General features: G+C 43.9%; 1 protein-coding gene across 2 annotated transcripts in view; it reads right to left on the bottom strand.

Annotated features, from left to right (window-relative positions):
- Positions 1-23959, bottom strand: part of dok6 (docking protein 6) — a 479143-nt gene that overhangs the window by 290099 nt on the left and 165085 nt on the right. The gene's annotated exons all lie outside the window — the stretch shown is intronic.

Here is a 23959-nt window from a genome sequence, read left to right as displayed (position 1 = left end):
TGCAATGACAGTCATGCAATCTGAGCACCAGCACTTGCACCTGCTGTTTCCTGTTCCACACTGTGAGTCTCCACTGGCAGTGCCAGCTTCCTCTTGTTTTTGGCCATTGTCCCCATCAGTCCCCCCCCCCCCCCCCCCCCCCCCAGACTGAAGACACACGAGTTGGACCTTTGTAGTCTGGACCTCGTCAAAGCACGACTTTGTCATGCACATCCTATGAGCACATTAGATTCTCAGAGCATTGATCTAAGCTGGTCTACCTGTATCCAGGTACAGGGTGTAGTGTAGGGTTTCCATGGAAAAGCACAAAAATGAAGACTAGCAGATGCCTTTCACAAATATATTCAGCACAATTGAAATTGTTGTTCCGTTTATGTAGCTCATGCCAAGTGAATGCATTTAATGTAACGGACGGCAGATTGTACCTAAGCTTTTCATCTCTCTGATCCTTACCCTCGTTCAACCAAGTTAAAGACACTAGTGTTTTTGTTTGGCTTTCACATTTTATACCTTTGAAAATTGATACAACCTGCATCCTATTCTCGCATTCCATCAGAATATAAAAATCCCTTTCTTCTTGTCTGTTCTTTGGAAAATCACTCAAAGGAGATGACAGGGAGCCTGGCCATGTGGGACCAGGCCAGAATGCTGTGCCGAGTCCACATGGTGTAAGCCAGGCTAATGCATGCAGGGAGCAATCCATTCTGCCAGCAACAGCCTGCTGTTGTTCGAATCCCATGCACCGTGATGCATTTATAATGGCAATTACGAATACCTCATGCAGGTTGTCCACAGGCTTATAATGCTGAGCTTGCAATGCAACCAGCACAGTACAGTGGCACAGAGAGATGCCATATGAAGTGCAATTGCAGAGGCAAAAACCAACAGTCAGTGAGTTTGAAAACTTGTGAATAATCTCAAATTAACAATTACATCGACAGATGGCGAACTTTAGAAGGCAATGCCATGTTTCATACCCTTTTGTTTGAAAATCTGTTATTGAAAAAAATGTTGAAGGAATATCGACATGTAGGACATCATTATGTAACTCCAAAGACAACTTTCTTGCACAGAGGAGTGACTGCCTGACTATGAAGTTAGGCTTGTAACCGGAAAGGTCATGATGTGATTCATAATTTGGTCAATTTCAAATAAATCCATGAGCACATTGAGTGATCAAGTGAAAAGATGGCAAAATGCAGCTGCTGCCAAATTATTCCTGTGAATCAACATGGGACTTAAAGGCCTTATCACTGCATTGAGAGGCCCTGGTATTTGGTAATGGCCTGTTGGTAAATATCCACTAATTTAGTTGTTTTAAACTGGGCCGATTGACGAGCTCTTGAAAACTCAGAAAATGGGGAGAACGCTCTGCCACGAAATTGCGTTCTCTGATTCATTCAGAATGCCTCAGGTGTTAGGCTTGAGAAGTGAAGGCAGTGTGTACAATGAGGAATAACATTCAGATGTTTGCAAGGCTAGTTGATGATGACAAATGGACTTAGTCAATCGTCATTTTTTTTCCCTCTTAGAACATCCTTGTTACAGCAATGTCTTGCTGAAATTGAGAAATGAAGTAGTCAGGGCCTCTCCCACTTGGCTGTCATTTGCGCGCCATTTATGCGATCTCCAAAAATGTGGTTGTCGCGTTGTGACACACGGGTAGCATGTGGGTAGCACAGGATGGGCGCACGGAGAGGCGTGGAGGAGTGTGAAGTTGCGCGCAGTATCGTGCGGTGCTCCAGGATTTCATGCTGCATGAAATCATCGCGCGCCACCTGCGTGACCTATCGCGTACGCACGCTGATGCATTGGCATCGCACGCTGGTGTCCTGACGTCTCACGTGTATCGCGTGATGACACATGATTACGTCACCGTGTGTAATAGGAGTATAGGAGTATAGGAGCAGGGAGGTTCTACTGCAGTTGTACAGGGTCTTGGTGAGACCACACCTGGAGTATTGTGTGCAGTTTTGGTCTCCTAATCTGAGGAAAGGCATTCTTGCCATAGAGGGAGTACAGAGAAGGTTCACCAGACTGATTCCTGGGATGTCAGGACTTTCATATGAAGGAAGACTGGATAGACTCGGCTTGTACTCGCTGGAATTTAGAAGATTGAGGGGGAAAATGTACAACATTCTTAAGGGGTTGGACAGACTAGATGCAGGAAGATTGTTCCTGAGGTTGGGGAAGTCCAGAACAAGGGGTCACAGTTTAAGGATAAGGGGGAAATCTTTTAGGACCGAGATGAGAAAAACTTTTTTCACACAGAGAGTGGTAAATCTGTGGAATTCTCTGCCACAGAAGGTAGTTGAGGCCAGTTCATTGGCTATATTTAAGAGGGAGTTAGATGTGGCTAAAGGGATCAGAGGCTATGGAGAGAAGGCAGATACGGGATACTGAGTTGGATGATCAGCCATGATCATATTGAATGGCGGTGCAGGCTCGAAGGGCCGAATGGCCTACTCCTGCACCTATTTACTATGTTTCTATGTATCTATGCGTCGCCACACGCCGCAGTGTATTCTAATGACGTCACGCGCACCAGACGGCATGTTTGCGCGTAATGATGCATCGACCTATTTTACATATGACGCGTAAATGAGGCACAAATATCGACCAAGTTGGATTGGCCCTGTAGCTTCAGCTAGCTATTTATGAAAGAGAAAACCCCTGTCCACTTTAAGCACAAACTTTCTGAAAACCTTTCACAATTCCTATGTGGCTGCAGTGCAGGACAGTATAAATTCATCATACTACAGTGACATAAATATAGCGGTTGATTAATATAGCACATAGCCGTTAAATGATTCCACAAGTATATGAGAGATTTCAAAATGACAATGCAGGAAGCATGAAATGTTATGCTCATGAACATCTTTCTTGTCTCAGATGTCACCTTGCAGCATGACAAGCTGGTTGGTTTCTTTGGGAATTGGTGGTTTGTTGAGGATCAAGACTGAGTGATTCCTCAATCTTACCTTCCACTTCCTCCCACTGTTTCGCCTGGATTAATTTGCTGCTGCTCTTGACAACTCCATCTGGGCAGGATGAGGTGAGGTTGCCTGATGGACAAATGGTCAATGGTGTCTAATGGTGCAGTGTACATCAGACTAGGGCACTACAAGAGACCATGGCTGCTAAATACTGCAGAGCCCCGCGAGAAGAGAGGAGAAGTGCAACCACTCAGCAGTCCTCTCCTCTTAACTCCTGATAATGTAATTACCACATTGGTCAGGTCGTGGGTTTCGAGCTCTGAGTGGAGTGATCAGCGATTTGAGAAAGAGATGGCCCTTGTTCTCCAAAATCTATCTTTGGGTAGTGTGGAGACCCAGGAAGATGACAGGCAGCTGTGGGGGGTGGAGAATGGATGAATCACGGGGGCAGCCAGATTACATGCAAATGGCCATTGGAAAGTCCCTCTGATAATCTACCATCAACCTTGAGGATGAGCATTCCCTTCCTGTTATTGAATAGGTGTTGCTTGACAATGGGAGATATGCTGGCCACATTGGTGCTTTCCGAGTGTCAGTACCTTTGACCGTCCTGCAATGGCAGGAGTTGTCCTCCCCTGTCTAAGTGCTCCTGTAGGCTGATGGAGAATTAGGTAAAATCAACTTGCCTTGGGTAGAGAGTGCCATTGATTTTCCGAATGCAACAGCGAGCAGCAAACTGTGATGTGTGACATATTAACAGTTGGAGCCTGGAATGAAAGCTGAGAGTGGATTCAGCTGTCAATGCAGAGCTGGCAGGTGTAGAAACATAGACATAGAAACATAGAAAATAGGTGCAGGAGTAGGCCATTCGGCCCTTCGAGCCTGCACCGCCATTCAATATGATCATGGCTGATCATCCAACTCAGTATCCCGTACCTGCCTTCTCTCCATACCCCCTGATCCCTTTAGCCACAAGGGCCACATCTAACTCCCTCTTAAATATAGCCAATGAACTAGCCTCAACTACCTTCTGCGGGAGAGAGTTCCACAGATTTACCACTCTCTGTGTGAAAAAAGTTTTCCTCATCTCGATCCTAAAAGATTTCCCCTTTATCCTTAAACTGTGACCCCTTGTTCTGGACTCCCCCAACATCGGGAAAAATTTTCCTGCCTTAAGAATTTTGTACGTTTCTATAAGATCCCCCCTCAATCTTCTAAATTCTAGCGAGTACAAACCGAGTCTATCCAGTCTTTCTTCATATGGAAGTCCTGACATCCCAGGAATCAGTCTGGTGAACCTTCTCTGTACTCCCTCTATGGCAAGAATGTCTTTCCTCAGATTAGGAGACCAAAACTGTACGCAATGCTCCAGGTGTAGTCTCACCAAGACCCTGTACAACTGCAGTAGAACCTCCCTGCTCCTATACTTAAATCCTTTTGCTATGAATGCTAACATACCATTTGCCTTCTTCACTGCCTGCTGCACCTGCATGCCTACTTATAATGACACCCAGGTCTCGTTGCATCTCGCCCTTTCCTAATCGGCCACCATTCAGATAATAATCTACTTTCCTGTTTTTGCCACCAAAGTGGATAACCTCACATGTATCCACATTATACTGCATCTGCCATGCATTTGCCCACTCACCCAGCCTATCCAAGCCACCTTGCAGCCTCCTAGCATCCTCCTCACAGCTAACACTGTCCCCCAACTTTGTGTCATCCACAAACTTGGAGATGTTGCATTCAATTCCCTCGTCCAAATCATTAATATATATCGTAAATAGCTGGGGTCCCAGCACTGAGCCTTGTGGTACCCCACTAGTCACTGCCTGCCATTGTGAAAAGGACCCGTTTACTCCTACTCTTTGCTTCCTGTCTGCCAGCCAGTTCTCTATCCACATCAATACTGAACCCCCAATACCATGTGTATGAGCAGGTACTTGAAGTATCATGGGAACTCCTGGGCCTACGCTGGGCACGGCGTGTACATATTCCTTCTGTAAGATGCAGCTCCCTGTGAAGCCTAAATGAATGAGGCATTGGGTACAGAGATTATATGCCTCCAGTTCATGACTTAATGGTGCAATGGTACTTCATTGTCACCTGTATCAAGATGCAGCAATTTTTTTAGTTTTACATGGAATTCAATAAAATCATACAATACTATATATAAACATGATCATAATTAAGTAGAAAACTACAATGATTGCAGTGTAAGCAGAGTGAACTTCACTGGGGAAGTTCTGAAAGCATTGCCACATTTCCAGCACCATCTTATGCCCTTCAAGTTTCAGGTTGTTAAAAATAGTCTTCAAGGCCAGTTATTCTGGGGATGTTGGGTTGGTGATGCAGGAGTGAGCAGTTACATAGAAACATGGAAACATAGAAAATAGGTGCAGGATAGGCCATTTGGCCCTTCGAGCCTGCACTGCCATTCAATATGATCATGGCTGATCATCCAACTCAGTATCCTGTACCTGCCTTCTCTCCATACCTCCTGATCCCTTTAGACACAAGGGCTACATCTAACTCCCTCTTAAATATAGACAATGAACTGGCCTCAACTACATTTTGTGGCAGAGAATTCCAGAGATTCACCACTCTCTGTTTTTCTCATCTCGGTCCTAAAAGATTTCCACTCATCCTTAAACTGTGACCCCTTGTTCTGGACTTCCCCAACATCGGGAACAATCTTCCTGCATCTAGCCTGTCCAACCCCTTAAGAATTTTGTACGTTTCTATAAGAGTCCCTGCAGATGCCAATGGTGCTGAGACATCCTGATTGCTATCCCTGTCATCCACTAAGAGGAGTGGTCGGCCAACACCAATTTTGGATGCAGCAAAATGGTTGAGGATTGCAGGGAGAGGCAGTGCTGAATCCCAGCAGCTTCCAAAGCGTGCTATTGGCAAGGAACAAGGTGAGCAGCAGTTTGCTTTTGACAGCAGGTTGAGTCTGATGCAAAAAATCTGGAAAAATCTCTCCCAAAGAAAATTCCAAACTATGAGTGATGAATGTTTGTTCAGCAAGTGTAATAGCTGATACATGCATAGTTGGAGTTCAGGTTCTCCTATTTCCACATTCCCTAGTTTATAGCAGGGAGATATATCTGCAGATAATTTCTACTTTGCCCATCGCATTGCTCACAAACGTGAATACATTCTGCATTCTACTCACATTTCGTTAAAGACCTAGATGCAACAACAGTTATTCTTTGGAAGCTTGGATTTGTTTTCTGTGGTTATTATAAAGGTCTGAAGGTACCAGCTGAAAGGCTCATAAACGTTGTCTAAAAAGCTTCAATGGCCATTAACTTCCACATTAATTCATCGTAAAGGGATGAAATGAAGACACTGCTATGTGTCCACCAGGTCACCGAATAGACACTTAGAACCAAAGCAGTTTGCAGGCATGATGGCTCACATTGACTTTGCAGGGTCTGATTTCCTCATTAAAATTCCCAATAGATCTTTACTCGTCCTTAAATTACAGCCGGTCTCTTATCTTATTTAGCAATGATTAAATGCAACCCTAGCATAATGGAACATTTAAATCTTTTATTCATTAGTTCATAGATACCCCCTCCTCCACTCATTAAGATGTTCATAATATGATGGTGTATATTTAAATGTGGAACTGGTTCTTTCACACCAAAATAGTCATCATAATTATGCAAACCTTGTAGTGTCAGGGATTAATTGGCTGTGCATTTCCAGCACAAATCACTCATAATAAGGAGGAGCAAAGATTTTATTTCAGTTTCTCTCTTGTCCAGTTGTGTGGCTAGTCTAGTTGAAATTAACGGCAGGTGCAAAGACTGGAAATGCAATAGATCACGCTGCAATGAGGAGGCAAATTAGAAGTTCAAATGATGGGTATTTAAACACAAGAGATATCTTTATAGACCTCTCAAGCTAACCTTACCAAACCCATTGCAAATAAGTTTGCAGATGACATTAAAGTGGGTGGTATTGGACATAGTGGTGAATCTCTGGAATTCTCTGCCGCAGAGGGTAGTCGAGGCCAGTTCATTGGCTATATTTAAGAGGGAGTTAGATGTGGCCCTTGTGGCTAAGGGGATCAGAGGGTATGGAGAGAAGGCAGGTACGGGATACTGAGTTGGATGATCAGCCATGATCATATTGAATGGCGGTGCAGGCTCGAAGGGCCGAATGGCCTACTCCTGTGCCTAATTTCTATGTTTCTATGTTTCTAGTGAAGATGGCCGTCAAAAATTACAGCAGTATATTTATTGGTTGGGCAGATGGGCTGAAGAATGGCTGAGTGAGGAGATGCATTTTGGGATGTCTAACCAGGGCAGGATCAACTCTGTGAATGGCAGAGTGTTGTAAAGCAGAGGGATCTAGGAATGCAGATACATAGTTCCTTGATAGTGGCACCACAGGTAGAAAGGGTGGTCATGACGGCTTTCAATACCTTGGCCTTCATCAGTCAGAGTATTGAATATAGACGTTGGGAGGTCATGTTACAGTTATACAAGACATTGTGAGGCCACGTTTAGAGTATTGTATTCACTTTTGGTCACCCTATAATAAGAGAGATGTTTAGGTAAGCTGGAAATGATATAGAGAAGATTTACGAGGATGTTGCCAGGATTCAAGGGCCTGAGCTATAGGGCAAGGTTGGGCAGGTTGGACTAATCCTTGGAGCGCAGGAGGGGGGGGGGGGGGGGGGGGGGGGGGGGGGGGTGATTGTATAGAGGTTTATAAGATCATGTGAGGATTAGATTGGATAAATGCATGGATTTCTATTACCCAGAGAAAGGGAATAAAAACCAGAGGACATAGCCTTAATGTGACGGAGGAAAGATTTAATAGGAACCAGATGGGCAGTTTTTTACACAAAGGCTGGTAGAAATATGGAATGAGCTGCCAGAGGAGGTAGCTGAGGCAGGTACTATCACAATGTTTAAAAAAAACAGTGGACAGGTACATGGATAGGATAGGGTTAGAGGGAAATAAGCCAAATACACACGTGTGTCTAGCGTACACTGGACATGTTGGCAGGGACAATTTGGGCTTAAGGGCCTGTTTCTACGCTGCATGACTCTATGAACTGTACATTCAGAAGTAACCAGAATATCTCAAACTTGGGAGAGAAGCTGGAACATAAAAATTATTCTAGGCTGTAGATGACTCTAACCCTGCTGGATAATCTCCATGCACTTTTTGTAGACTTTGTAGATGTCCACGGGAACCTACCCTGTCTTCACTGCCCTGAGATCAATTAAAAACTTTCACAGTTCAAATCCACCTAAATAAACCTAAATGGAATGTCTTCCTTCTCAAGAATCTTACATGGAGTCTAACAATATGGAAAGAGGCCTTCTGACCCATTAAAACCAAGCCAATCATCAAGCACCCATTTACACTAATCCTGTTATATTCTCCTCGCAATCCCACCAACTCTCCAAAGATGTTTACACTTATGGACTCGCCAAGATCGAAGAGGAACATGGAGCACCCACAGGGAACTTACATCATCACAAGGAGAATGTGCAAATGCCACATTGACAGCCCTGGAGGTCAGGATTGAACCTAAATCACTGGAACCTCAAGAAAGCTCGACTAGCTGCACTATTTTGCCATCAATTAAACAGTCTGAAAAGAATGGCACATTGGCAAGCACTGGGAAAAGAGGTACCTATTGATTTAATTTATACCCTGCTTTTTCTTATTTCTAAATTTGTTTGTATTTTATACCTGTGTAAACAAAACAGGAAGAACATCTGGTGCCAAGTCTTATGCCCCTGTCCCACTTAGGAAACCGGAATGGAAACGTCTGGGGACTTTGCGCCCAACCCAAGGTTTCCGTGCGATTCCCGGAGGTCCCCGGAGGTTGCAAGTGGTTGCCGGAGGTTGCAGGTAGTGGAAGGTAAGACCTTCCACTACCTGCAACCTCCTGCAACCTCCGGCAACCACCTTCAACTAGCATCGCAACCGGCTTCAACTAAAAAATTACCGATTTTTAAAACGGCAACCTATTTTTAGTCGCGGCCGGTTTTGAATTTTTTGAAATAATCGCCGGAACATAGAAGAAGTGGAAACCACTTTCGACCATTAGGGAGACTGACAAAAACCTCCGGGAACCGCACGGAAACCTTGGGTGGGGCCCAAAGTCTCCAGAGGTTTCCGTTCAGGTTTCCAAAGTGGGACAGGGGCATAATTGTTAAGACTCAGCTGTTGGATCGAAGGGGAGGTCCTTGTATAGGAAAAGGAAAGCATCCATTAGGGTGCACGAGAATGGAGCTGATGACATGGACCACAGTAATCTCTCTGTTGCAAAGGTGGGGGGAAATACTGATAAGCCTAATATGCTTGAAAGAGAGAGGAGGAGAGGAGGAGAGGAGGAGAGGGGAAGGGCGGACCATTGATGTTTGACAAGACGCAGTTAGAAGAGAGCTGGTTTTGTATGATGGATGACAGAGACTGGATAGACTCGGCTTGTACTCACTGCGAATATGAGTGGGGGTGGGAAAGATTGGGAGTTTCTGGTTTGAGGCCAGGTGAGCATGGGATTGTTGCAGGTTCTGAGAGTGCTTGAGAGTTATTGAGTATTTAAAACAATGACCGAGCTTGGAGGGCAAATGGCAAAATGGCCGAAGATATCACTGGTTGTATGTTGCTTAAATTTAAAGAGCGTAGTACAATTTTAAATGTGCCTTAAACGACTGCTGTAATTTTTTAATTTATACATGAAAATTGCATGCAAACTCTTGAACATAAATTGTGCTGATGTTTGACAAGTGCTATTGTAATATACAGGTAGCTTTGCTTACTTAACATTATCATAGTTCTGCATTTTAAACCTCAGAAATGTGTACCGAAGCAAACAAAATTTAAATTTCCCATTATTTGTACATTTCTCAAGTTTAAAAGACCAGTGACTTTCTTCTGGAACTATACATAGCTTAAGTTGTTTTGCTTTGTATGATCTTTTGGCAAAATGCAAAAATGAATGTACAGGCATAATAAAAAACATATTGGGAATGAAAATTAATATATTTCACTCATGAATAAGAATAGATTTTCAATGGCACAATGCGACTGAATGTCCACACAAACAGGTGGAACAATTGGACGAAGTAACTTTCGAAAGTACGAAGTTAGCTTTCATAGCAAAAGGATTTGAGTATAGGAGCAGGGAGGTTCTACTGCAGTTGTACAGGGTCTTGATGAGACCACACCTGGAGTATTGCGTACAGTTTTGGTCTCCAAATCTGAGGAAGGACATTATTGCCATAGAGGGAGTGCAGAGAAGGTTCACCAGACTGATTCCTGGGATGTCAGGCCTGTCTTATGAAGAAAGACTGGATGGACTTGGTTTATACTCTCTAGAATTTAGGAGATTGAGAGGGGATCTTATAGAAACTTACAAAATTCTTAAGGGGTTGGACAGGCTAGATGCCGGAAGATTGCTCCCGATGTTGGGGAACTCCAGGACAAGGGGTCACAGCTTAAGGTTAAGGGGGAAATCCTTTAAAACCGAGATGAGAAGAACTTTTTTCACACAGAGAGTGGTGAATCTCTGGAACTCTCTGCCACAGAGGGTAGTCGAGGCCAGTTCATTGGCTATATTTAAGAGGGAGTTAGATGTGGCCCTTGTGGCTAAGGGGATCAGAGGGTATGGAGAGAAGGCAGGTACGGGATACTGAGTTGGATGATCAGCCATGATCATATTGAATGGCGGTGCAGGCTCGAAGGGCCCAATGGCCTACTCCTGCACCTAATTTCTATGTTTCTATGTTTCTATGTTTAACCCCCTGGCCTTCCCACAAGGGGTACATGTCTGCAGTGAGTTTTCTGGTCTTGTCTGAGGACCAGGGCTATCGGAAGCAGTGCCTCTGTGGCCAGACTCTTCCAGCTTCCTTCAAAATGACAAACTATCTGCAGGGCCAGATGGTCATGTTTTGCCTGTGGCAATGAAGGTTACTATCCCAGTCCTCAGCTTTTTTGCCTTAGGCCATTTGCAGAGGAAATTTCTTGGAACTCTGCCTCCAGTTCCGAAACACATCAAGCAGTTCACCCATGACAGAACCAATGACTATATTACTTTCCCAAGAGATACCAGCAATTAGACCATTCAGGAATGTGCTGCAGAGGCTTCACTCATATGCAGACATATTATTGGCCTCGTAGTTGTAGCAATTAGGGCATTGGAAACCCAGCCGAGATCGATCGTTAACAGATAAAAATTTAACTAGAATTTATAACACAGGATTTTAGCATTCAGCCCAAGAGGTCAATAGTGATATATGCACCACACGAGGTTCCTCTCACTATCAAGAAATCTTTAAATTTCCTTTCCCCCTGTGTATATCAGGCTTACATTAAGGATTATTTGCCATTTATCTCAATAAGTCAAGAATCAAGAGTGTTTAATTGTCATATGCACCGGGACTGGAACAATGGAATTCTCACATGTTGCAGTTTTACAGGCTCATTAATATAATAATACAACAAATAATGCCCTCAATTATCATCTCTATAAAGACTTCTCTACATCGGCGAGACAAAGCGCACTCAGTTAAAAAAAATCAGTTTTCCAAGTCCCCACTCCGTCATCTTTACTATGGATGTCCAGTCACTCTACACCTCCATCCCCCACCAGGAAGGTCTTAAGGCCCTCCGTTTCTTCCTCGACCGCAGAACCAGCCAATTTCCATCTACCAAAACTCTCCTCCGCCTAGCAGAGCTGGTCCTTACCCTCAATAACTTCCCCTTTGACTCCTCCCACCATCCAAATCCAAGGCGTAGCTATGGGCACCTGCATGGGCATTAGCTTTGCCTGCCTCTTTGTAGGGTATGTCGAACAATCCCTGTTCCATGCGTACACTGGCCCTATCCCCGAACTCTACCTCCGCTACATTGATGACTGCATTGAAGCTACCTTCTGCACCCATGCAGAACTCACTGACTTCATCAAAAACAGGTGGCAAAAACAGGAAAGTAGACTATTATCTGAATGGTGGCCGATTAGGAAAAGGGGAGATGCAACGAGACCTGGGTGTCATGGTACACCAGTCATTGAAAGTGGGCATGCAGGTGCAGCAGGCAGTGAAGAAAGCGAATGGTATGTTAGCATTCATAGCAAAAGGATTTGAGTATAGGAGCAGGGAGGTTCTACTGCAGTTGTACAGGGTCTTGGTGAGACCACACCTGGAGTATTGCGTACAGTTTTCGTCTTCTAATCTGAGGAAGTATAGAGGGAGTACAGAGAAGGTTCACCAGACTGATGCCTGGGATGTCAGGACTTTCATACGAAGAGAGACTGGATAGACTTGGCTTGTACTCACTAGAATTTAGGAGATTGAGAGGGGATCTTATAGAAACTTACAAAATTCTTAAGGGGTTGGACAGGCTAGATGCAGGAAGATTGCTCCCGATGCTGGGGAAGTCCAGGACAAGGGGTCACAGCTTAAGGATAAGGGGGAAATCTTTTAGGACCGAGATGAGAACTTTTTTCACACAGAGAGTGGTGAATCTCTGGAATTCTCTGCCACAGATGGTAGTTGAGGCCAGTTCATTGGCTATAATTAAGAGGGAGTTAGATGTGGCCCTTATGGCTAAAGGGATCAGGGGATATGGAGAGAAGGCAGGTACAGGATACTGAGTTGGATGATCAGCCATGATCATATTGAATGGCGGTGCAGGCTCGAAGGGCCAAATGGCCTACTCCTGCACCTAATTTCTATGTTTCTATGTTTCTATCAACTTCACCACTAATTTCCATCCTGCACTCAAATACACCTGGACCATCTCCAATATCTCCCTATCGTTTCTTGATCTCACCGTCTCCATCACAGGAAACATACTATTGACTGACATCAACTACAAACCTACTGACTCCCATAGCTATCTAGACTACACTTCTTCCCACCTTGCTTCCTGTAAAGATTCTATCCCCTACTCCCATTTCCTCCGTCTATGCCGCATCTGCGCCCAGGATGAGGTTTTCCATACCAGGGCACCAGAGATGTCCTCATTCTTTAGGCCATTTAGTACTTTATCCACTAGTCATTTGTCTGTCATGGGTGTGATACTTGATGTGTGTCTGAAATGGAGATGGTGTCCCTAGATATTTCCTCTGCAAATGGCCTACATCAACCCCATTGAGCTCTTCAATAGAGTTAGATATAGCTTTTAAAGATAGGGGAGTCCAGGGATATGGGGAGAAAGCAGTGGATTGTGGGCAGTGGCAGTTGATTGTGGAAGATCAGCCATGATCACATTGAATGGTGGTGCTGGCTCGAAGGGCGGAATGGCCTACTCTCCTATTGTCTATTGTCTATATCTGCAGCTCATCAGTGATTATTGCCACAGATCATAGATGACTGCTTCAAGGCAGTAAACCCACCAATCACAAGACTATTGGAGGATGGCTGCAGGGAATGATTTCGGCCTACTCCAAACCTGACTCTTGACATTCCACCATAGTTTCATTAACAGAGATGGTGCAAACGTGACCATGTTCAAAAAAGACAACTCCAACAGTGGTAATTAATGGGGGAGTTGCTGTCCTGCCTTCTGGAGGTAAAATCATCATCATTGTCCTCCTCAGCTGCATCCACCTTGGGCTACAGGTCTTCTTCCCACATCACAGTGCAGATACTGTCCATAGTGGACATGATCTTCATTGTGCAATAACTCCACGAAGAACCTAGGGAGCAGTACAGACCACCTTGACCCCATGCAAACCTTGGACTCCATCAATCAGGAGAGATTGTGGAATACTCTACTCAAATTTAGCAATTTTTGAAATTTGTCTCTATCGTGTCCATGATGCTAACGAGGTTACAGCTGGATCAATCTCAGTGAAAGCTTGTATCAAACAAGGTTGCGTCATTGCCAAAAAAAATTCTCAATCCTTCCACAATATTGCACGTCACCTCCAACGAACTTCTATAACGAGAGATGATAATCTACATAATTAATGGCAAACCGTTCTGAGTTGCATTCAGAAAATGATTCTTCTATTCACACACTCTCAGAGGCCGTACTACAAGACACCATCAACTCATTCCATGATACGTACAAGTGAATGGATCTTACATTCAACATATGAAAGACAAAGGTCATCTGTCAACGTGTCCCTTGCCTCACACCCGGCTCTCTTTCCATCAAGGTTCATGGTGAGATGCTGGGATATGTGGGCCATATCTTGGGAGCCACATCTTGGCAAAGGCAGATATTGATAATGAAATTCATCCACAAATCATCCTTGATCCTCAGAGACGGCGCACAAATACTTTCCTTCCATCGTGATGTCAGAAGTGGGATGTTTACCAATGATTACCCAGCGCTCAGTGCAGTTTATCTGAGGAAATTACACAGTCATACCTCATGCAGCAAGGCCTGGACAACATTCAGCTAAATGGTGACAAGTGGAAAGTAACATTTGCCTTAAAAGCTTCAGGCAATGAACATCTCTACACAGTGTCTATCCATTCACTCCTGACATTCAATGGCATTATCATTGAATTTGGATGTAAACACCCAAATTCAGCACAATGGCATTTCTTAGTTGAGCTTGGAGACTTTGCTTCCTTCCATTAAGCTGTGTTCTGAACCATTTCTTCCAGTGATCGAGTATTAATCTTGTAAAACCACGGGAGTGCAAATGCCCATGCAGGCATGTTAGATTGATTGATTATGCAACACTGATTTGTCGTGAAGATTGTCCCTCCTGTTACTATTAAATTGGTTAAGTACCAAGAAAAAGCTATATAAATAGAAAACAAGTGTCGGAATTAGCATAACATTCACAGGCCAAAGTATAACAGTCAGGAGGCTTTAGGACATGGGCAGATTAAAGCTCCAAATGTCTAAGTTTGAAAGGAAGGATTCCTCAACGTGGATGACTCCATGGCTGCAAACTATCTCCAGATACTGCGTGACCTCATCCTGCTTGCATAATTAACTATCTTCCCGTGTAATGGTAAAGATGTTGAAAAGCGATGGAGAAAAATAGATGGTAACTTAATCCAGTATGTGTGCCAGGAGAGACAAACAGCAAATTAAATGCAGAAGAACGTACATTTACAGAAATGAAATGGTTTGAATGTTATGAGAGAGAAAGCAGTTGGATATTGTCTGTTTTTGCTTTCAGGTGAGAACAGGAGCAGGAATAGTTAACAAATAGTAATTTGGTGTGCGAATCAAAAGGTTCTGCCAACTCTTATAGGGAAGATGTGATGGAATGAGGGAATTATTTATGATGTTGTACAAGGAATTCTGTTACCAGTGGTATAGTGGAGAAATAAAAACCTGTTACCACCCTGAGTACTTGTGTCAAGTCATTTAAAAATCTCCTGCGGTCAACCTGGTCCTCAAGATGATGCCCAAGATACATCACATCTCTTACCTCCTCCACAGCTGCTGCAACATGTAGCTGGCTCCTGCAACTACAAAGAGGGTACCCCAAAACTAGTCAAGCCATTTCCTGATAACTTTGTTTTAAATGTACATCACTTTAGACATAGTACAGAAGTGTAGAATTAATATTTTGGATATTTTTTAAGGCAGGGATAGATAGATTCTTGATTAGTATGGGTGTCAGGGGGAGATGGCAGCAGAATGGGGTTAGGAGGGAGAGATAGATCAGCCATGATTGAATGGCGGATTAGTCTTGATGGGCCAAATAGCCTAATTCGGTTACTATTAATTAGACCTTATGACTTCACTTTGGACTTTAGAGATGCCGTGCAGACACACGCCCTTCAGCCACCAAGTCCTTGTCGACCAGCAATCACCGCATACATTAGCACTATCCTACACATTAAGGACAATTTAGAATTTTACCAAAGCCAATTAACCTATAAATCTGTACGTCTTTGGAGTGTGGGAGGAAGCTGGTGCACCCGGATGAAACCCACATGGTCACAAGGAGAACGTACAAACTCCGTACAGACAGCACCCATATTCAGAATTGAACTCTGTCTCTGGTGCTACAAGGCTACGACTCTACCGCTCTGCCACTGTGCCATTTAAAAGCTTCACATAATTCTTCTGTTCAACATTACCAGAACCGATCTCTTGAAGCTTTATTATATAATTATTTCTCACAGCTAATTAGTTTAAAAAGAGAAATCTGTGAAGAATATGTTGACTAGACTAGACACCCACATTGCATACTATTATCTGTCTATGTAAAGCAATTTTACCTGAATCCTTCACATACAGTAAATCTAGATCTCACGACTAACTTCAGCTTCGGACGATAGCTAAAATAAAACAATTCCTCCACTTTGATGACCTCGAAAAGATCATCCACACATTTATCTCCTCCCGCCTAGATTACTGCAACTCCCTTTACACTGGCATCAGTCAATCTTCTCTATCTCGCCTGCAACTGGTCCAAAACGCCGCAGCGAGACTCCTGACGGGCACCCGAAAAAAGACACCACATCACCCCGATCCTGGCCTCTCTCCACTGGCTCCTTGTGCGGTTCCGTATACATTTCAAGACCCTCCTCCATGTCTACAAAGCCCTCAATGGGCTTGCCCCCTCCTACATTAAAATTCTTCTTACTCACCACTCCACCTCCAGGTCCCTCAGATCGGGCGACTTGGGGCTGCTGAATATCCCGCGGTCTAGGCATAAACTTAGGGGCGACCGCGCCTTTGCGGTTGCAGCTCCTAGACTGTGGAACAGCATCCCCCTTCCCATCAGAACTGCCCCCTCCATCGACTACTTTAAGTCAAGACTAAAATCTTATCTAAACTCCCAAGCCTTTCCTGACGTCCACTGAGCGAGGGTTATATGTATGTAGTTTGTTTGTCTATACTTTTCTTATAACAAATGTAAAGCACTTTGGCCAACGAGACTTGTTTTTTAAATGTGCTATATAAATAAATGTGACTAAATGTGACTTGACTAATGTACAGTGATTCATCATCATTTCTTTTGGCTTTGCTATGACAGACCTTTGTGCTGGTGAAATGGTATCTGGTATTGGTTCAAAGATCGCAATCAAACAGTTTCAAGTAGACCAAAGTTAATGAGATGTATTGGATCTAGGTCTGTAGTTGAGTTAGCTTTTAACATAACTTCATCAATCTTATGGAGTTTAATGAACTAGTCCACAAAGATCTCTGCCTGGATTTGCCTCATTTCCTCTCATCTTGGATGGGTTTTTGCTATTCCGATCAGGTTCCAAGAGTCATGCATTCCTTTCTGTAGAGATGAAGAAACATCCTGGTGGGCTAAGGAAGACAGGGCCAGTTTTGCAAGGTGAATGGTGGGTGTTGGGGCTGATATTGCGCCCTATGATTTCTGAGCCTGATCTGGATCCTGATCTCCTGATCATGAAGACATCTCCAGTAGTGGAGCATACAAAAAAATGTTCCTTTCATATGATTGTGATCAAACGTAATAGATAGGCAGACAAAGACTACTTTTCGCATCAGATAGACAAAATAGGCTTAAATTATTAAATAACAGTGGAATTAATTAACAAATGTACTGAAAGTGATGTGTTCATTGTTGAATTAACAGGGGCACAAACCCATAGATTTTCATGACAGCCAGAACTAGTAACAATGTATTTTGTTTCTTTCCTGGTTTAAGATGCAGGCTATGCATTGATGTCCAAATGCAGTGAGTGCATCACAGTTTTTCAGTGCTCCAAATTTCTATTCATCTTAATTGGAAGCAGAGTAACCACTATTGATTTTCCCACTACAAAAGCTCCAAGTCAAAACCAATTACAAATGCTCTGTTTTGGATCCAAGTGAATGAAAAACGACTCCAACTGTTTTTGCTGGAATCACTGTGCATCTGCGCCCATCCTGTCGAATGATCACAAGCACCGAAAATTATTTCCAGTTTTGCTGCTGCAGACTTTAAACGAATGTCACCAGTAAAGAGAGATAATGTAACGAAAGGTCAATGGGCCAATTTCGGAAGTACAAACAATTGCCTTAAAGGATTATAATACACATAGTAAGTAAGTAAGTAAGTTTTATTTATATAGCACGTTTTAAGTCAACTCGCATTGACCCCAAAGTGCTTTACATAAATTAAATAATAAGTTCCATTACAAACCTTAGAAAAAGGTTAAAAAAAAATGAATAAAATGGACACAACACATTATAGAGTTCAACACAAACGTCCCCCACAGCAGAATCAAAACATTTCCACTGTGGGGAAAGGCACCAGAAAGTTAAGTCCTCTTCCTCTGTGAAACACCCGAGGTTGGGGCCCATTTGTGGCCGTGCAGCCAGTCCGATGATTTTCGGGGCCCTCTTGCCGTGAAGATGTAACATCGGCGTCGGGTGAAACATTCCTCAGAGGCATGGAAAAGTCTGGAGCGGCTGCCTCCTCCCTGGAGACCGGAGACGGGGTCACTCGCGGTCCTCAGGCCGTGCCGGTTGGAGCTCCGACTCCGGCGAACATAAATGATAGTCATCAGCTGCCCTTTCAAAGATTCAGTTCATATTTTGAAGCAAAAATCAAACTGAAAATGCTCTACATTTGCAGAGCAAAGCTGACAATGCCCATTTTAATATTGACAATATTTTCAGTACAGGTAGTTCGCTGCAACACAGACTTGGCACGACATTCTTGTCATTAAGCAATGTCACATTGCCCACATTTAAAATATATTAATGTTGTCCATCCTCTCAAAATACTCAAAATGGTGGTAAAATTACAATTAATCCAGCATACTGGTACAAAGGTGACAAAAAACAATGACTTCTCAAGGTCAACCACTTCCTTCTGTGAACTAATCAAGATGTAGATCATTGAGCTCTTCACTGGCTTTCTCATAGAAATCATTATTAGAAACATAGAAAACAGGTGCAGGAATAGGCCATTCGGCCCTTCGAGCCTGCACCGCCATTCAATATGATCATGGCTGATCATCCAACTCAGTATCCCCTACCTGCCTTCTCTCCATACCCCCTGATCCCTTTAGCCACAAGGGCCACATCTAACTGCCTCTTAAATATAGCCAATGAACTGGCCTCAACTACCTTCTGTGGCAGAGAATTCCACAGATTCACCACTCTCTGTGTAAAAAATGATTTTCTCACCTCGGTCCTAAAAGACTTACCTCTTATCCTAAAACTGTGATCCCTTGTTCTGGACTTCCCCAACATTGGGAATAATCTTCCTGCATCTAGCCTGTCCAAACCCTTAAGAATTTTGTAAGTTTCTATAAGATCTTCCCTCAATCTTCTAAATTCTAACGAGTACAAGCCGAGTCTATCCAGTCTTTTAATTTGCTATTGGAATAGCAAATAAAAATCTGCTCACATGGTGTATTGTGCAGTAAACCAGCAAATGACAATTACAAAATTCATACTATATAGTACATTAATAATGGTTTCTTTTGGCTTGAAAAGAATCTGCAAGGTTTTGTGCTGAAGGCATCTTATACTCCAAGTATTTCTTCAATTATCATTGTGATACCAGAGTGATACGTAACTTCCCTAGTTCCTGGCTCAAGAATAACAGTGAACAGCCACATGAAGAGAGAACGTAAACAGCCAACAGTCCCCATCAGTACCAATGGCATGGGCTCTGAATGTAGTAATTTCTGGCATTACTCACAGAGCCACAAGCTATACCGTGAATAGACATAGAAACATAGAAATTAGGTGCAGGAGTAGGCCATTCGGCCCTTCGAGCCTGCACCGCCATTCAATATGATCATGGCTGATCATCCAACTCAGTATCCCGTACCTGCCTTCTCTCCATACCCCCTGATCCCCTTAGCCACAAGGGCCACATCTAACTCCCTCTTAAATATAGCCAATGAACTGGCCTCAACTACCCTCTGTGGCAGAGAGTTCCAGAGATTCACCACTCTCTGCGTGAAAAAAGTTCTTCTCATCTCGGTTTTAAAGGATTTCCCCTTTATCCTTAAGCTGTGACCCCTTGTCCTGGACTTCCCTAACATTGGGAACAATCTTCCTGCATCTAGCCTGTCCAACCCCTTAAGAATTTTGTAAGTTTCTATAAGATCCCCTCTCAATCTTCTAAATTCTAGAGAGTATAAACCAAGTCAATAGAAATAGACAGTGCAGATGGAAAAAAAAACTGCTAAAAGATTGTGCAGGGATGAAGGGTTTTATCTTCCCGGACTAAGTGCAGGAAACATGCAACACTTATACAAGGCTGAGGCCAACATCAACACAGTGAGGTTTGTTGGTGCTATTGGGAAGGGTCATAGCTCACCATTCCCATGCCGACCATTGTATTTATCTACACAAATTGCATTTACCCACACTCAATCCATAGTCAATGTTGCTGCATAATGAGGACCTGAGCATTAGTTCAGTGGGGAGAGACACAGATCAGGAAATCTATATTACTATAAATCTGATCTTGACCACTTCCTGTATATTGATTTTAGAAAAAACGCTGCCATTTATGACTGAGATTTTTGGCCATCCTACTCAGAGTTCCCCTCCGCTGCGCAGGACAAGAGGATATTCCCATCGATTAAAAATAAAAGAGTTATTACTGTTTTAAAAATGTTGAGGTTCTCTCTCCTGAAGGCCACGCCCCTTCCGGGAGGAGTATAAAACCCGGAAGTGTTGAGTTCCTCAGTTAGTCTCCGCAAGATGGGGGTGGGTGGGGGGGGGGGGGTGAGAGGAGGGTCACGTCTCTTAGTCTGAACTGTGAATAACACTGAACACATGTCTACTAAACTGTGAGTGTGGTTTTACTGACCTTGTGTGCCCTTAGTGTGGTTTGGAAATGAAAATGTGGTTGGTTTGAAATAAAGCACAGTAAATGGTTGGTGGTGGTTGGTTTGAAATGGCAAATGATTAAAAGTCTAAACTTGTCAACTTCCTGTTTGCACTGTATATTGATTCTAAATAATACGCTGTGATTTTTGGTGATCTTACTCAGTCCCCCTCCGCTCATCAGGTGCAGAGGATTCTTCCCATCAATGAGAAAAAAAAGTGTTATTAGTATTTAACAAATGTTGAGAATCTCTCTCTTGTCAAATACGCCATGAAGGCCACGCCCCATCCGGTGGGAGGGATCATAAAACCCGGAAGTGTGGGTGTGGCTCAGTCTCTGCAAGATGGGGGAGGGAGAGGTCACGACTGTCTGAGCTGTGGATCAACTGAACACACTGAATATCTACTGAACTGTTTATGTGGTGTTTTGTGTGGTTTAATGGTGGTTTTATGGTGGTTACACCCTGCTTGAAATGGTATGAAACTGCATTTGAATGTGGTGGCCTTGCACCCTGCTTGAAATGGTATGAAACTGCACTTGAATTTGGTGGCCTTGAACCCTGCTTGAAGTGGTATGAAACTGCACTTTGCTTTGGTGGCCTTGTACGCTGCTTGAAATGGTAGGAAACTGCATTTGAATTTGGTGGCCTTGCACCCTGCTTGAAATGGAATTTCAAAGAATAGCCGTGAGTCAACTGCCAGCCCACCAGCCGTGAGTGAGCTGCCAACACATCAGGCTTGAATGACTGAGCTGCCACCGCAAGAATCCATTTGACCCACAATGTCCATACTAGCCCTCTGGAAACCAGTCCCTTCAGCCCACAACACCAATACTAGCGCTCCAGAAAGTGCGCCCCCTCCCACCCCTCCACTGGCCACCAATATTGGAATTGGTGGAGAGGTGGAATATTGCGTTGGTGGATCAGCCCTCCCGTGTGAACATGGGACCCAACGGGTCCCACATAGTCTAGTAGGATATAGAAATCTAGCAACACGAACCTAGAAAGTGAAAAAGCCAAAAAACTGAAAAATAAATTTCAACAAAAAGACTAATGTTAAAGTAGATGAACAGTGGCCCTGGACAGATGCAATGAAATACGATGCCAAAGATATAACAAAACATAAGTTTATGATGATTTGTTGTCCATGGATATGGATTATGGTATCAGAGCAGGGCAAGTAAATATTCTAGGGCATGTAGATATTGAGAAGAAGGAAGGAGGAGGAGGTGTCTGGGATCTTCAACAACATGAACTTGGATGAGTCTCCAGGGCCTGATGGGATCTATCCCAGGATACTGTGGAAAGCAAAGGGGGAATGTTCTCGGGCCTTGACAGAAATCTTTTGTATCCTATTTAGCTGCAGGTGAGGTCCAAGAAGGCTGGAAAACAATTAATTATGTTTAAGAAGGACAACAGAAATAATCCAGGAAATTTTCAGCCTTACCAATGGTAGTGAAATTACTGGGGAAGTATCTAACACACTAGATTTCCAAGCATTTGGAAACCATGAACTTAGTAAAGATAGCCAGCAGTCGTCTGCATTGGTGCTACCACCTGTACCCACACACAACTCACTGACTTCATCCATTTCACCATTAACTTCCCACCCCCCCACTCGTAACAAGGGTAGAGTCCCCCTTGTCCTCACCTTCCACCCTACCAGCCGTCACATGCAACAAATAATCCTCCGATATTTTCGCCAACTCTAATGGGATCCCACCACCGGCCACATCTTCACATCTCCTCCCCTGTTTGTTTTCCGCAGATACCGCTCCCTCCGTAACTCACTGGTCAATTTGTCCCTTCCCACCCAAACCACTCCCTCACCTGGCACATTCCTTTACAACTGCAGGAAATGCTACACTTGTCGCTTTACCTCCCCCTTTGACTCCATCCAAGGACCCAAGCAGTCTTTCCAGGTGCGGCAAAGGTTCATCTGCACCTTTTCCAACCTCATCTATTGCATCCGCTGCTCTAGGTGTCAGCTGCTCTACATCGGTGAGACCAAGCGTAGGTTTGGCGATCGCTTCGCCCAACACCTTCGCTCGGTCCGCAATAACCAACCTGATCTCCCTGTGGCTCAGCACTTCAACTCCCTCTCCCATTCCGAATCCGACCTTTCTGTCCTGGGCCTCCTCCATGGCCAGAGTGAGGCCCACAGTAAATTGGAGGAGCAACGCCTCGTATTTCGTTTGGGCAGTTTACACCCCAGCGGTATGAACATTGACTTCTCTAATTTCAAGTAGTCCCTGCTTTCTCCTCCCCTTCTCAGCTCTCCCTCAGCCCACTGTCTCCGCCTCTTCCTTTCTTCTTCCCGCTCCCCTCCCCCCTCCACCCTCACATCAGTCTGAAGAAGGGTCTCGACCCGAAGCATTGCCTATTCCCTTCGCTCCATTGATGCTGCCTCACCCGCTGAGTTTCTCCAGCACTTTTGTCTATCCATGGGAAAAGGTCTACTTCCAAAAAAAACGCATTCTACCCAAGGCTTCTGTAGTAGCCATTTAGCTTCTCAGTATGTCATAACTATAACCAGTTACCTTTAAATTTTATCTGCCTGTAATAACGTGGGTGGGATTCACACGTAGTCTGAGGTGTGTTTTCGGCTGAGATTCTCGCGCAGACTCCCTAGTAGGCTGTTTAATTTGAAGAAGCAGGAGGGAAAGGTCAAAGTTTTCGACCATGCACGAGTATGACCACGGATAAGATTAAAATGTTCTTCTAGTTAATCCTGGCTAAATTGGAGCAGCTAGGACTTCAAAATGGGGTTACGTTCCGTTGCTGCTGGGAGATTTGGTCAAAGTGGAATTACTCTCTGCAGAGCTGGGACAAGTTGCAGAAAGGTGCCAGAGTGTATCGAGCTTAGATATAATTTGCAAGCCAAGAATGGGAGGATCTGTAAACCCTGTCAATCTGGTGCAAAATGCATAGAATGGATTGAATGGCTTCAAACCGGACATACATATTGTAAATAGTTGTAAATAATGTTGCAGAGTTTGACTTTGCCAAGTGTTGATTGGATGAGGTGTTGAGCCTTCTCTGGGTTTTCTGTAAATCAGGGTAAATGTTTCCAAGTTGACTTCCTCTCGAAGTCCGTTGGAATACAATGTATTGAACTGTTGTATAATTGGGTTAGGGGAATGCCCGTTATGTATGGGGTTAATTAATATCTGTAATTGGGTTATTGAGAGACCACCCCCATGTCCCAAAGTCCCGAGACATATAAATGTCCGCGATCACGAGGCTCAGTGTCGATCTTCATGAAGAGCACTTGGGACTGCGTGAACTTCTGGAGTGCCTCTG

The sequence above is a fragment of the Leucoraja erinacea genome, chromosome 4 (genome assembly GCF_028641065.1).
Source record: "Leucoraja erinacea ecotype New England chromosome 4, Leri_hhj_1, whole genome shotgun sequence".
In the NCBI taxonomy this organism is placed as follows: Eukaryota; Metazoa; Chordata; class Chondrichthyes; order Rajiformes; family Rajidae; genus Leucoraja; species Leucoraja erinaceus.
The sequence above is the reverse complement of the archived record's forward strand: the minus strand, read 5'-3'. Positions and strand labels throughout refer to the sequence as shown.